General features: G+C 39.4%; 1 pseudogene; it reads right to left on the bottom strand.

Annotated features, from left to right (window-relative positions):
* Window positions 1–5571: 5571 nt before the first annotated feature.
* Window positions 5572–8858, bottom strand: LOC121451876 (annotated as a pseudogene).
* Between the last annotated feature and the right edge of the window lie 5035 nt (window positions 8859–13893).

Genomic DNA, 13893 nt, shown 5'->3' with positions numbered 1-13893 from the left:
CCTTTCTTTTTGGCAGAACTGGCCTTGGGGCAAAGAAATGCCCATACCTCAACCACTGACAAAGATACAGAGCATGCATCAATGGATTAAACAGGACTGTCATATCCTGCCAAGACAGGGTAAGATAGTTTTGAAAAGTTGCTTGCCTTTGAAAATGGTATGTCAGTTATGTTAGGCCTTAGCCAAAGTTGATTGCTTCAACGCTGCTAACGTGACTTTGGGTGATTGCCCAGGTAGCTAGTTGTCTCTGTGATCTGTTGCATGTTTTTGAAGTTGTTTTACTGAACTTCCTAATTCCCCAGGTAACATTATTTCCCTTCTCAGATCTTCGATGGGGTTGAAGACTATATACTTTTCTCTCATGACTTGGCCAAGTTATTTATTATACAAGACCTAAGCTAGTTAGAATAGGATATTTGTACTTATTGTATATAATTTCATAGTAGGTTTAGAACTCTCTTTTTTAAACAAAAGGGGGAGGTGTTGCGGGAGGTCCTCCCTCCTCCAGCCTATAGCCGCTGAGATACCAGCCCATTGGGGCGTGGTCTCTCTCCCTTTAAAAAAGCAGCCACTTCCCTCTCCTCTCTCTCTTCACTTCCCGTTCCGCCTTCCTGGTTGCGCAGAGGGCTGACAGTGATTTGTAAGTTTTTTTCCCCTTTAAATAAATACCACCCTTGATCGGGGGAGGGGGAGGGAAATGGGAAGCGGTTGCGGGGAGGAGGCAGAAATCCTTAATAAATAAATAAATTTAAAAAAAATGGGAGTGGAAATAGAAAAAAATTAGAAAGGGGGATGGGAATAACTCAGTGGTATCGATTACTTAACTAACATGCATGACGTCCTGGGTTCAACCTCAATACCACAAAAGGATAAAATAAAATATACTATAAAAAATAAAAAATAAATAAATAAATACCACCCTATTAATCATAATTACAAACTGGTGTGGCATTGTTTGTGACTTATGCCTTCAGTGCCCCACCAACAAGGACAACTCTATCTTGCCTAGCCCATAAAAATACCCGACCCTTTTACAATAAAGAGCTTGTGCTTTGGAATCTCTCAGAGTCTGTGTCATTGCCTCCCTGTCTTCTAACTCCCTGCCCCTGGCCTCCTGTCCCCCCCCCCCGGAAATGGGAATTGCACAACAGGCCGCACCAGCAAGCCTTCACAAACTACAAGGGGGTGAAATCATCCCTCCATTACTCCCTCCACCATATGACAGACAAAAGATGAGGTCAGATCTCCCAAGTGTATTCGTGGTGCTGGATTACCTGTGCCTTTGTCAATGGGGTCAGCTCTACTATTCTGCCCAGGGTAGGCGCAAGGGTGCACTATTCTGAGTGCTACAGCCAGTGATGGGTAGGATCAACTCTCCCACTTTCAAGATCCTGGGACCAGTTTTTCTACCCTGCTGTAGGTGTTAAGGGATGAAGTACAAGGAACAAGGAGGGTATCTCTTCTTCCCATACACCACAGCATGACAGACCAAGGGGACAGCTAGCTCCTCCACTCTTGCATATTTAGGGACAGATTATGCGGATTCGCACTTGCAGGAACAGTTTTCCTGTGATGCCCGAGGGAGGTGCAGGGTTCTGCTCTCCAAAGTGTTGTAGTTAGAGGTAGGGCCAATTCTACACAGCCCTATCCTCACTGCATTCAGTGGTTTCCCGAGCCATGAACATCAGTGTAGGCCCAGGCAGAGCCAAGGAACAAGACATAGCCCCAATGGCAGCACAGGATTATATGAGGCCTTGGCCCTGGGTGACAGCGTATGTTACTCAGGTTGGGATGGGTGCGACAGCAGCATAGCCCTCAGGCTTCAAGAAAACGACAGGTGGAGGCCGGGATCCTGGGAAACAGTGTGGTCCTTTGTGGCAACATGGGTCACAAATAATCACGAACACAGATATGGTCCTTGGCAACAGCCCAAACTGGATGTCATCGTGGTCCTACTTAGTCTTGACGGATTAATTTCTCAGATCAGCATGATCAAAGAAACAGCATCATCCCCAAACAGCAATATGTCCCCAGGTCCACTCAATCTTAGATGGTAATAGAAGCCATAGACATCAGCACAGACCCTTGCTGTGGTAGGGCCACAGATACATATACCGGCTACTTCTACAGTTTGGGACTAGATGACACCATGACCCTGCGTTAACATTATAGGCCGCACAGTTCTGTATGGCTCTGTGTGGCATCTAGACCCTGTAAAAATCGGCATGGTCTCAGGATTCAGCCTGGACTGCAGTCCTCAGTATGAAACTTAGTGGCAACAGACCCCCACTTCTGCATTAGGGTCACGAACCAAGTAATGACCTTTGGAAGAAGCCCAGATCTAGACATCTGACCCTGAGTCGCAAGTTGGGCCTGTACTTCAGTTCATTCTTCTCTTCCTTCCACCTCTTCAGACCTGTCTCTCTCTTCAGCACGTGCAGTATTCTGCACCCCCCTCCCATTTTGCCACTCTGTACTTACCATAAAGGTGCCCAGACTGCCTGGTGTGATAGGTGTTGGGCAGGCTCCTGGGTGGAATTCTTTCTGTCCCAAGTGTAGAGACCGGGGGCAGAGCTGTGCTTATTCTCCAGAGTCTGCCAGGTGGCTCTGAAGTGAAATTCTGTCTGCCCTGAGTCTTATTTTGTTTTTTAAAGATTTATATTTTATTAAGTATACAGTGGTCTGCCTGGATATGTCCCTGCAGGCCAGAAGAGGGCAGTATATTTCATTACAGATGGTTGTGAGCCACCATGTAGTTCCTGGGAATTGAACTCAGGACCTTTGGAAGTGCAGCCAGTGCTGTTAACCTTTGAGCCATCTCTCCAGCCCCCAAATACGTAAACTTCAAGTTGGAATGTTTAAGAGAGAAGCTGGCTAGCTTGTGCCTTTGTATTGATTTATTGTTTGAGGCTCTGCATAAAAAAGTACTAGAGGATCTTGAAGCACTGACACATCCGTATGTCTTCTCCTTTATATTCCTGTCCACAGTCATCATGATGATGCTCTTACCAGAGCAAACTGTACAAAATATACAGCTCAACCCTGAACTTGTTTGTTGACAGAGTTACTGGCCATGAAGAGAAATAGGTCCTAGCTACTTTCAGTTGAGGATTGCACTAAATTTTTTAAAAATGAAAAATATGGGTGTTGTATATGATAATCCTGTCAAACAAACTCTATTTCTGAAAATGTAATTCTATGTAAACGCCACTCACTTATTAACATGGGAAAACACTGCATTTAATTATCAGTTCCTTAATTATGGTATATTACTTCAATTTAACATTTCAAATCAGGTGATGAATATCTTTATTCTTCAAGTTCATAAATAAGACTCTACAGCCCCATTTAAAAAGTCATCATGAGGCCACAAGTATATACTTGTTTTGCTTTGTTTTTTTTTTTTACAAATATGGAGCATAGGAAGTCTTCAAAGTAGTGTAAAACTCAAAACTTAGGAAAATGTAAAAATAAAGAAATTGAAAATTCTTTATTTACAATTTGCTTTTCTTTACTGAAAACAGAGCATAGAAATCAATATTTTTCTGCACTGTTTTAGTCGTGTCAATATCTTCTTTACATAAACCTGCCCTACACTTATAGAATAAATAAGACCTTGTGGCAAAATAACTACATGCACACACATATGTACACACACAATGACTATGGAGATGGATAGCCTAATGTATTTGCTTTTAATACTCATTTTATACTGTATGCATGTTGAACAACATATACATATCAAATAAAATAATTTTATCAATACCACAACAAAACTGGACAAGAAAAATGAAACAGTTGGAACTAACTTTTTCTGGAGTATAAGTCAACATAATCTTAGGATACTAATAGGCATTTCTTTTATTTCTCCTTAGACCTTCAGTGCAGTAGGCAGGAACTCTGGGTTGGGTCCATTGCACCTCAAAACTGATGAGCTACTGCCCAGAGAGTGAGTAGGAGTTCCTCAGACATTCAAACATAATATTTCTGATGCTCATCGTCTGTACAACAGTCTACTCTAAAAGAAATATGGCTTGAAATCTCTTCAACTATCTCCATCTCTTTTACAAAGGATTCTATATTTAAAGGTCAAAAACCCCTTTTAAAAAGGATCCATGAGAGGGCAAAAATTTTAGTGAGAGTTTTTTTCCAAATCTAAAAGACAGAGTTTGGCTCTGTTTAAAAAAGAGTTGGATATTTAGAAATATGACAAGAAGAATGATAAAATATATGAAAAGGAGGCAGGAAGATATAGTCAACTGTCAAATTTTATTTACATGGGGAGAAAGAAACTTTTGCTGGGATGATCTGACTCAGGGAAGTGAAGGTGAGCAGATATGACAAGGTCTCATTCTGATACATTGCCCATGAATTTGCTATGTAGCTGTGGTTGACTCTGAAATCCTGATCCTCATCCTGACAACTCCACTTGTGCCCACATACTCACCTCTTCAGTGCTAAGGTTTCAGGAATCTCCAGTAAACATACTGCTTAAAAAAGAACATTTAACCACAAGAATTCAACATTTGTATTATTAGGCAATACAGGCTTCCCAAGGAGTAACATTTATATTCAATTTTTCTACGTAATTGGAACCTATATATAAAGAGAAATAATAGTTGGATAATTATATTTTAAGAAATACAATGAAACAATGGTAAAGACGCATTTATACTCAACATTTGCCTTAATGAAATAAATCTGAGTTTGTGGATCCCAATGAAAGGAAATTTTATTCTTAGAAATCTATGCCTGAAATGAGAAAGGGTAGAGTGGAATGGTATAACTGAATTGAGATATCATAAAATCAGTCTATCCAGTGTTCTAATAGTTGGAATAAAAGAAAATGACTAATAATGAAAGAAAATATTATTTACCAAAACCAATGATTAAAACTAAACTTTTGTTTTACCATATATTTTTACATTCTTTGCCGGCTGTATCACAGTTTCAATGTTATGAAGCTTAGTTCTCCTTGATTTCTGAAATCTGTCAAGACATTAACTTGGATGTGATCCTTCACATGTATAGGATCATTTATGCAATATACATACAATGAGAGTGTAATAGGTAAATATAGCTTTTCCCCCTCATTTGTCAAGACAGGTTTTTTCTTTACAGCCCTGGCTATTCTGAAACTTGCTCTGTGCAATAAGAAGGCCTTGAACTAACAGAGATTCTCTTGGCTATTAAGTGCTGGAATTAAAAGCATGTGCTACCACCACAGTTTGAATTCCTAGAAACTTAAATACCACATTTTTAAAACCTAAAAACAGTCTTAAGTATTTCATTGGATTCTCCCTTAAATAATTAGGAAGAGCAGACAGCAATGATTTTATGTGATCATTCTTATGACCCAGTAATACATTCTTTTTCATTCGTATTTCCAAAAATTATCTGCACATAAAATATTACAGTATGTTCATGATTATTGTACCTTACATCTGTGTAACACAGTGCCCCAACATTTCTCTCCTGAATCCAGTGAGGTTGCTATTGTTGTCTCACTAAGCAATGACATTATTCAAAGCTGAAGAAATTGAAGTTTGCCTACTTAATGATAACTTTCTGCTATTTTCCAGTCCTCTCCCAAGTGACTTTTCTAGCCCAGAGCTTCCTCATTGCATTCTTTACTTCTGCATTTCTCAAAGTGTAAATCAGAGGGTTCAGCATGGGAGTGATAATGGTGTAAAACACAGCCACCATCTTATCCTCTGACAAGGTAGTATCAGGCCTCATATACATGAAAGTACAGGGACCAAAAAAGATGATGACCACAGCAATGTGGGAAGCACAGGTGGAGAGGGCTTTGCACCTGCCTTCTGCTGAGTGCTTTCTCAGAGACACCAGAATAATGGTATATGAGATTAGTAAAATAACAAAACTTCCCAGTCCGATGGTACCACAGTTGGCTGTCACAACCACACCTACAATGTAGGTGTCTGTGCAGGCAAGTTTCAGTACAGGGTGGACATCACAGAAGTAGTGATCAATCTCATTGGGTCCACAAAAGGGGAGCTGTACCATCAGAGCCACTTGAATAATGGAGTGTAAGAACCCCCCCACCCTGATGGGGATTGCATTGAATCTATAAATTGCTTTTGGTAGAATTGCTATGTTTACTATGTTGATCCTCCCAATCCAAGAGCAAGGGAGGTCCTTCCATTTTCTGGTATCCTATTCAATATCTTTCTTCAATGCCTTAAAGTTCTTGTCAAATAGATCTTTCACTTCCTTGGTTAGAGTTACCCCAAGATATTTTATGCTGTTTGTGGCTATCGTGAAAGGTGAAGCTTCTCTAATTTCCCTCTCTGCTTCCATATCCTTTGTGTATAAGAGGGCAACTGATTTTTTGGAGTTGATCTTGTATCCTGCCACATTACTAAAGGTGTTTATCAGCTGTAAAAGTTCTTTGGTGGAGTTTTTGGGGTCGCTTATGTACACTATCATATCATCTGCAAATAACGAAATTTTAACTTCTTCCTTTCCAATTCGAATCCCCTTGATCCCCTTATGTTGTCTTATTGCTATTGCTAGAACTTCAAGCACTATATTGAAGAGGTATGGAGAGAGTGGACAGCCTTGTCATGTTCCTGATTTTAGTGGGATGGCTTTGAGTTTCTCTCCATTTAATTTGATGTTAACTGTCGGCTTGCTGTAAATAGCTTTTATTATATTTAGGTATGACCCTTGTATCCCTAATCTCTCCAAGACTTTTATCATAAAGGGATGTTGAATTTTGTCAAATGCTTTTTCATCATCTAATGAAACGATCATATGGTTTTTTTCTTTCAGTTTATTTATATGATGGATTACATTGATAGATTTTCGTATGTTGAACCAGCCCTGCATCTCTGGGATGAAGCCTACTTGATCATAATGGATAATTTTTTGGATGTATTCTTGGATTCGGTTTGCGAGTATTTTGTTGAGGATTTTTGCATCGATGTTCACGAGTGAGATTGGCCTGTAATTCTCTTTCTTGGTTGAGTCTTTGTGTGGTTTTGGTATCAGAGTAACTGTAGCTTCATAAAAGGAATTTGGTAATGACTCTTTTGTTTCTATATTGTGAAATACATTAAGGAGTATAGGTATTAGGTCTTCTTGGAAGTCCTGGTAGAATTCCACATTGAAACCATCTGGTCCTGGACTTTTTTTGGTAGGGAGGTTTTTGATAACAGCTTCTAATTCTTCACGACTAACAGGTCTATTTAGATTGTTTACCTGGTCCTGGTTTAACTTTGGTATATGGTATTTATCTAAAAAAAGTGTCCATTTCTTTTACATTTTCCAGTTTTTTGCATGCAAAAGGATGGAAATAGAAAACACTATCCTGAGTGAGGTAACCCAGACCCAAAAAGATGAACATGGGATGTACTTACTCATAATTGGATTCTAGCCATAAATAAAGGTCATAGAGTCTATAATTGGTGATCCTAAAAAAGCTAAATAAGAAGGTGAACCCAAAGAAAAACATATAGTTATCCTCCTGGCTATGGGAAGTAGACAAAATTGCCGGGGGGAAAATTGGGATCTTGGGGGTGGGGTGGGGTGGGATGGGGGTAAGGGGAGATGGGGAGAGAAAAATGAGAAGGGAAGGAGGGGGGGACCTTGGGGAAACAGGATGATTGGGATAAAGGAAGGTTGGATAGGGGAGCAGGGAAGCACAAATCTTTGGTAAGGGAGCCACCTTAGGGTTGGCAAGAGACTTGACCCTAGAGGGGCTCCCAGGAGCCCAAGACGATGTCCCTAGTTAGTTCCTTGGGCAGCTGAGGATAGGGAACCTGAAATGACCCTATCCTATAGCAATACTGACGAATATTTTGCATATCACCATAGAACCTTCATCTGGTGATGGATGGAGATAGAGACAGAGATCCACACTGGAGCACTGGACTGAGCTCCCAAGGTCCCAATGATGAGCAGAAGGAGGGAGAACATGAGCAAGGAAGTCAGGACCACGAGGGGTGCACCCACTCACTGAGACAGTGGGGCTGATCTATTGGGAGTTCACCAAGGCCAGCTGGACTGTGACTGAAAAAGCATGGGATAAAACCGGAGTCTCTTAACATGGCAAACAATGAGGGCTGATGAGAAGCCAAGGACAATGGCACGGGGTTTTGATCCTACTTCATGTTCTGGCTTTGTGGGAGCCTAGCCAGTTTGGATGTTCACCTTCCTAGACATGGATGGAGGGGGGGAGGACCTTGGACTTTCCACAGGGCAGGGAACCTTGACTGCTCTTTGGACTGGAGAGGGAGGGGGAGAGGAGAGGGGGGAGGGGGAGAAGGGTGGGAGGAGGGGGAGGAAAATGGGAGGCTGGGAGGAGGCGGAAACTTTTTTTTTCTTTTTCTCAATAAAAAATAAATAAATAAAATTAAAAAAAAGAACCCCCCACCCACGTTCCCAGCAGCATCTTATTGCATCTCTCCCGGTCCATAATAGTCGTGTAGTAGAGGGGTTTACAGATGGCCACATATCGATCATAGGCCATGACAATAAGGATGAAGATCTCAGTGCAACCAAAGATGTGAACCCCCAAAAGTTGTAACATGCACCCTACACAGGAGATAGTTTTTTTTCTTTACCAGCAGGTCAGCAATCATCTTGGTCGCTGTGACTGAGGAGTAGCAAATGTCCACAAAAGATAGAAAGCTGAGGAAAAAGTACATGGGGGACTTGAAAAGATTGCCACTGAAAACTGTGGCCATAATGAGATTTCCCAGCACTATAACCATGTAAAAGAAGGAAAACACCACAAAGCATACTTCTTCAATCTCTGGACTCTGAGAAAGGCCCTAGAAAATAAATTCACTGACATTGTTTACTTCTTCTATGGAATAAGTTCTTGAGGGCATAATCCCCAAAAGACTTAAAGTTACCTTAAAGACAAATGAAAAAAGTCAACACTCATTCTTATTTTATAACAAATGAAAAAATTTTGATGACTAGAGGTGGAAGGGGAGCACGTAGGACTTCATACTCTGAAATCAGTTTAAATGCATCTGTTCAGATCAACTTACCTCAGTGATATGTCCCAGTGTTCTTTTTAATTAAGATGAGAAGTAAAGGCCTAAGACATAAGACTGATTCTTGCAGTCTCACATTATACCTGAAGAATTTGCTTCTCTACGTTTCAAAGATTATATATCAGTTTCTAAGTGTACTTGGATCTTATTTTGCATGAGATATCTATTAAATTTCAAACACAATTCTGTCTGAAATATCAACAAATGCTTGCAGCATTGTTTATACAGAATTAAGAATGTTTGCTCATATTTACCCTGCTTCATACTATCCTACCTGGGTATCATATCTACTCAGAAATCACAAGTAACAAGCCACAATGACTTCTGCAGACTTCCCTTCCCCTAAAAATTGGAGCATGTTGAAGTGACACTATGGTCTCTCATCTGACCTCATGAATTGAACATCAATATGTGGTATTGTAGAAAGAAACTTAATTTAGTCACACTTGATTCTTAAATGATCCCACTGTAAGCCAGATGAATCATTTAACTTCATGAGACTTCCCTCACATCATTTGTCATATAAAATTTTGTCATTATTGTTTGTCATAAAATGTCACTTCTACAATGAAATTAAATCAGTCCATGAGCATAAAATCAAAACAAAATACTGAAGAAAAGGCAAAGATAAGAGTATATGCATGAATATGATAAAAATTGATGATAATAGAAGAATCTGCTGTAGATGAAGCCAGCTCTGGTGTTTAATCAAGAAGGAAGCAATGTCCCAGGTAATTTCTTCAGCTATAGCTAGGTGAATTCCAGGATTTCTCTTCAGTTTCCTTGATGTGATATTTAAATACATACATGAAGCAAAAAGAAAAATAAAAGTAAAAACAGAAGATGAAGTACTCTGCATTTATCATCAGCTTTTAATCCTATATCCTCCTATTTCCTGTTTCATGTTGCATAACACCATGTCAGTCCACTTGGACAACTATGAATTCAATATTTCTGGAAGAGTTTATCAATCAATTCAATTGAAATGAGTATAAGGAGAAGACAAATTTTAATTTTATTAGTGATAGCCTTAGTAGTAAAGTCATAGACATTCTAATGGGAGTCATTCATAAGGGAAAGCCCATGTGGATAAGTTTGGATTAATAGAGATTTCAGGATCTTTCCCCAAATCAACACATGAATATAAATGTCTGTGGTGATAAGTTGTCATTTGGGAATGAATCAAGATCCATTGTACTTAATTCTTTTAGTCACAGAATTATGTAATTTCAGTTGTCTGTTGCAGAAGGAGCAGGCCAACCATGAGCTTCTGAAAGCCATATATGCTATGTATCTTCAGGTTTTTGTCCTAGATTTGTAGAAAAGTCACTATACATCTGTCTCCTTTTGCGTATGACAAATAAATGAGGAAAACATACAAGAGAACAATGATAGTTTCAGCACATTTGGAATCAAACTCAATCGATGGTTTTATAAACTATTATTCTTTTGGCATCTTACTCATTTTAAAAATAAAAATTATTCAATACCAATAATTTCCTATCCTAGGAGTTTGGAGCAAATGCTATTGTACTTCTTGATTTGTTTATCTAGAAGAAGTAAATACTTAGAAATAAACTTGATCCTGTTCCCATCCTGTCTAAAGCACACAGGACTTGGGGAAGCACTCTTTCTCTAAAACAATGTTCATCTAAAAGCCCCTTTCTAATATTTTTCAGCACTTGAGACTTGATGTTTTTTCCAGTAACTAGCATTTCCTTATTTCCTTTATGACTCCCCATTTCTAAAGCAGCACACATATAGATATGTCATTATCTTATCATTGTCTTTATAATCTTATACTTCATTTTCCTAAAAAAACAGTGCTTTTGAATTTTATCATAAATGCAAAATGTTGATACCTCACTCCATTCCACAAACATTGTTTTCTTAGATTGAGAAAAAGGCCTAACCTTGTTGATATTTTCCAAATGGACTTGAACTCACATTATATTTTTATTTCCTCCTTAGACAGCACAGAAATACTATGTAATTATAAGTAATAAATACCAGAGAATCCTTGGTCTCCTAAACACAGGGTGACAGAACTCAATATTCATTGTTCCAGGTCTTCACTTTTACTGAAATCTACTTGGTCGTTGTGCCTTTGATAATAAATGCTCTTTCTTTGACTTCTTATGCAGTCTGGTTAAGGAATGGAAAGAAAATGGCAATGACCTTTGGGAGAATGTATTCCCAGAGTCTTCCTTTATGGTCAAAATAAAATTGCACATCAAAAATGAACTTTAAATTCTATTGTTTGTTGAATTTAAAATTAAATAGATATTTTACATTTAAAGGCTAATCAATTCTCAAATAATGGACATAATCCAGAATAATAGCAAACAGAATTAATATTTTATTATTTTTATTACTTGAATTAACGTACAATGTTATATATACTAAAATATGTTTATTATATTATCCAATTTATATCATTGTTTTGGTTGGAATTTCCTTACTTTTACAAAAGTAATAAAGACAGATATAAAGAAAATTACATAGAGAAATAGTCACTCTTAAAGTACTTGGCCAAGCATGGTAGTAAACATTTTTAATCATAGCACTTGGGAGGCAGAGGTATAGGGTTCTCTGAGTTAAAGGCAAACTTGGTCTACATAGGGAGTTCCAGGACAGCTATAACTACATAGTGAGACCCTGACTCTGATTACAAAAGCAAACAAATGAAAGAAAGAAGGAAGACTGGAGGTGGAATATAGATTTGTAGCTGAGCTGAACTGTAGCAAACAAATTCACTGGAAAACTTATGGGTATATATAACCACAGACAGTTGAGTATCCAACAGTAGAACTGAAGCTCTATTAAAAAGCAATTGACTGGGGCTGGAGAGATGGCTCAGTGGTTAAGAGCACTGGCTGCTCTTCCAGAGTTCCTGAGTTCAATTCCCAGCAACCACATGGTGGCTCAAAACCATCTGTAATGAGATCTGGTGCCTTCTTCTGGCATGCGGGCATACATGGAGGCAGAATGTTGTATACATAATACGTAAATAAAATCTTTAAAAAAAAAAAGCAATTGACAAGTTGGGCTGTGGTGGTGCACGCCTTTAATCCCAGCACTTGGGAGGCAGAGCCTGATGGATCTCTGTGAATTCGAGGCCAGCCTGGTCTACAAGAGCTAGTTCTAGGATAGGCTCCAAAGCTGCAGAGAAACCCTGTCTTGAGAAAAAAAAAGGAATTGACAAAAAATATAAAAAATGAAAATTAAAAAAGAAATATAAAATAAAATACCCTATCTTTCATCAGAGTTTTGGGAACCCAAAGTGTCTCCTTAATTTTCTCTTTGGTTCATATGACAAATGTCCATACCATATGTACTAAGTAGGAGAGAGACTTAAAGACTGGAAAGGTTTTATAAGCTATGAAGGTATGAGTAAGTTGTTGAAGGTACATAAGGATAAGACTTAGGGATTATATATTTATTAAAATTTGCAAGGTCAGATTCCAACTATTTCAAGGACAGGCTTAAAGGTATGCCAAACAAGGTTTATTGAGTTGTGTCTGACTCTTGAAGTATTATAAAGTAGTTAAAAGTACAAAACTAGTAAAAAACTGATCTTGTAGGTGTTTAATAATCATTCTTAGAGGCTATTCTAATGTCATTACAGGGACCAAAAGTGGGAATATTTCTCTCATTTCTATACAAGGTCAGTGAGGTCCCTAGGAACAAAGGCCATTTATTGATCATTTACTGTCCTGTTCATGGAGGCCATGGATAACCCAATCAATGAATTGGAATCATTATCAAGTCTACAAAAGGAGGATCAATGTGGGAAAGATTTCTTCAAGGCTTCAAAGGAAGCCACAGTACATAAAGCAAAGCTTTTGACTTATCCTCATATAAATGGACAACTGATAACAGAGAGACTTGAAGATTCTGAGATTCCTTCCAAGCACAAGTGACCTCTAAAGACTAGATGCTCAACTGGCCTTGACAACACAGAAAGAAAGACTAATTTTTGCCACCTGCATTGGTCTTCAGTACTCAAGAGAAATTTTATTTTATTTTTTTTTCTTTTTTTATATATATATTTTTTTATTGCGAAAAGAAGAAAAAAAACATAAACAAAAAACAAGTTTCCACCTCCTCCCAGCCTCCCATTTCCCATCCCCTTCTCCCCCTCCTCCCACCCTTCTTCCCCTCCTCCCACCCTTCTCCCCCTCCCCCCACTCCTCTCCCCCCCTCCCTCTCCAGTCCACAGAGCAGTCCGGGTTCCCTGCCCTGTGGCAAGTCCTAGGTCCTCCCCCCTCCGTCCATATCTAGGAAGGTGAACATCCAAACTGGGTAGGCTCCCACAAAGCCAGCACATTAAGTAGGATCAAAACCCCCTGCCATTGTCCTTGGTGTCTCATCAGCCCTCATTGTTCGCCATGTTCAGACCTTGGGGATGGGGTGGGATGGGGGTAAAGGGAGATGGGGAGAGAAAAGGTAGAAGGGAAGGAGGGGGGACCTGGGAAACAGGAGAATTGGGATAAAGGAAAGGTGGATAGGGGAGCACGGAACCACAATTCTTAGTTAAGGGAGCCAGTTTAGGGTGGGCAAGAGACTTGACCCTAGAGGGGCTCCCTAGTGCCCAAGATGAGGTTCCCAGTTAGTTCCTTGGGCAGCTGAGGATTGGGAACCTGAAATGACCCTATCCTAGAGCAATACTGACGAATATCTTGCATATCATCATAGAATCTTCATCTGGTGATGGATAGAGTTAGAGACAGAGACCCACACAGGAGCACGGGACTGAGCTCCCAAGGTCCCAAGGAGGAGCAGAAGGAGGGAGAACATGAGCAAAGAATTCGGGACCACGAGGCGTACATCCACCCACTGAGACAGTGGAGCTGATCTACGG

This window comes from Microtus oregoni, unplaced genomic scaffold (assembly GCF_018167655.1).
Source record: "Microtus oregoni isolate MIOR12 unplaced genomic scaffold, Mior012 000008F_ref0000371, whole genome shotgun sequence".
NCBI classification, from domain to species: Eukaryota; Metazoa; Chordata; class Mammalia; order Rodentia; family Cricetidae; genus Microtus; species Microtus oregoni.
This window is presented reverse-complemented; position numbering and strand designations above follow the sequence as displayed.